Source organism: Cydia strobilella, chromosome 2 (assembly GCF_947568885.1).
Source record: "Cydia strobilella chromosome 2, ilCydStro3.1, whole genome shotgun sequence".
Lineage (NCBI taxonomy): Eukaryota > Metazoa > Arthropoda > Insecta > Lepidoptera > Tortricidae > Cydia > Cydia strobilella.
The window spans coordinates 10,798,159-10,800,881 of NC_086042.1; positions in this window are offsets into that span (position 1 = coordinate 10,798,159).

Consider the following 2,723-nt stretch of genomic DNA (forward strand, 5'->3'; position numbering starts at 1 on the left):
ACCACGAGGACAACGCCGTGCTCGAAACGTCGGAGGTAAATTTAAAACTTCATCATCATCATGTCAGCCGATAGACGTCCACTGCTGGACATAGGCCTCCCCCAAGGCTCGTCATCGCATTTAAACCTTATTTTACGCGATTAAGTCCCGTCGTTGTAAATAATACTAACGCTACTATTAAAATGTATAGTAGTGTTAATAGCAGTGTATTTATAACAACAACAAGTATGAATGATGGATCATTATACTTTGCTCTTTTTAGGGTTCCGTACCAAAAAGGTACAAAAGGAACCCTTATGGTGCGACTATGTCCGACTGTCTGTCTGTCACATTGCTAAATATCTCAAGAACTACTGAAGCTATCGATTTGAAATTTGGAATAGTTATGAACAATGCTAATCCAAACACATTTTAAGTGTAATTTCTTATTAATTATGATAAATGACCAATATAAAGAGGGGGCAAAATTTTAAAGTAGTTACTATTTAGCTCGAATTGAACATAAAACAATTTTTTATTTGTTTTTCATAGAAATAAAAAAATTACTTATGAAGGAAAATGTGAAAAAAATACCCCCCCCTCCCCCCCCGAATCTCCGAAGTTTACCAACGAAAAATTATATTTTTTTACATAATAATAACATTATCATAAATATTACAGGAAAAATATAATCACACCTCTCTTGAAAACTTTTTTTAATTGTCATAAAACATTTTCCAATTTAATTTGCAATTTAAGCCCATTTGCGGGTGTATGTTATATTTTACATGTCTATGAGATTACACTAAAAACACCTACCAACATACATACAGGTCGCGCAAATTAGTTAGCCAAGTTGCCGTTAGATGGCGCTGTACACAATTACGCTTCTGGTCAAAAGTCTTTCGTGATTCTATTTACATGAAAAAAAAATAGTTTGTACGGAACCCTCGGTGCGCGAGTTAAACGAACTCGTACTTGACCGGTTTTTTAACTATGAATAATACCCATAGAAAATTGTTCTTGCACAAAAAATGTATGGCGTAATATCTCTTCTATCTTTATACTTAGTTAAAAAAACGCATTTAACTGATTTGCAAGACCGAAGTGATCCCATAAGTGTTCTGTGAACAAAGTTATACACGGAACACTAAAAACAGGCTATAGAACAGTCAACGAGCAAGATCGTCGTATAAAAAAGTTTCATATTTTCTGGATGTAGATGTAAAACTTCGATTGAAAATAATGGGCAAGATACTAAAATGAAATAATTATACACAATTGTGTATTTTCTTTCCGGTTTCCCAGTTTTAGAAGAATTTCTGCTAGAAAGTAAATAAGCCGGTTTTCATGTTTTTTTTTATTTCCAATTATTACATATTATTTGAGTAAAGTTTTCAATACATGTTGAATAAATGTTAAGAACCTATTGCAGAAGAATAATAATCAAACTTCCAGTATAATTGACATTAAGTTTTAATAACAAAACTTCCGTGAGGCGCTGACATATTGAATATATTAAGTTTAATATATTTGATATTAAGATTTGGTTTTTCCTTAATTTTTATTTTCTCATTAACTGCTTTTATATTGCAAACACTGTATACCTCTTTCAATGAGTTCCCGACATTTTGGGACTGTTGCAAATGGCAGCTTCAAGTATTTTAAAAAGTATGTTTAATGTAAATGGTTATGTTAACTTGAAACCATTTTTTAGACGAACTTGTAATCGCGACTAGTGTGTGCCACTCTCTTTCTTACTATCCCCGTGTCCACAGCTGTAACTGTGTCGGCGCGGAGCCGTCACTATTGTCATATATCATGGCGAGTTCCGCCGGTTCTATATTTCATGTGTTGGCCGGGACCTAGCACCTGCGTCCTGTCTCGACTATACTGCTCGCCGCTCGCGACTTGAATGTAAATTTGTCACATGTCATCCAGCGGTGTCACGTGACGACTGTTATCTCACTTACAGAGTTGTTATGTAGCCATTCTGGCGTGACTGGAGAAATGTTGGAGCGTTTCGAATAAGCGAGGTAAGAGTAAATACATTAGGTCCTACGATATTTGGGTTTATAATGTAACCACCAAATACATAGAATTCTTGAAATTTTGATATGGTGTGAAACATTGAAAGAAGCGAATGTACCCTAACCCTTATTTTACTGAAACTAAAAACCTTGCGAGTGAGGTTCAAATCTATATATTTAAAGTAAATATTATCTCGTACGTTCGCGAGTAAATATAATAAATAACATTCAATATCATAAGACATAACATTTAATTTAATTGATATTTATCAATGTATTTATTTATTTATTTACGTATAATAGGTTCATGTACATATCTATACTTATATTTCATAAATGCCGTAATAGATACTTCACGTAACATTCCGCCCCGGGGGCGGGGCGTTAATGAACACTTGCTCCATGAGAGGCAAACACTCCAGCAGAGATTAATGTAATGGACTACCTGCGACTTCCCGTCGCTATCATCTCTATTGGCAGCGATTACATTCAATGACTATGTGACTTTTTTTATTGCAGAAGGGGTTGAAAGTTTGTATCGGGACTATTGGGAGAGAACATTTTTTTTTAAACAGTGGACTTGAAAATCTACTTAGGGGGTTGAGAGTTGAGAGGGACTATTTATATAGAGATATTAATTTCATCATTATTAACATACCTAATAATAAATAATTAATTATTTTCAATCACAATCCCACGGTGTTTCATCATTCA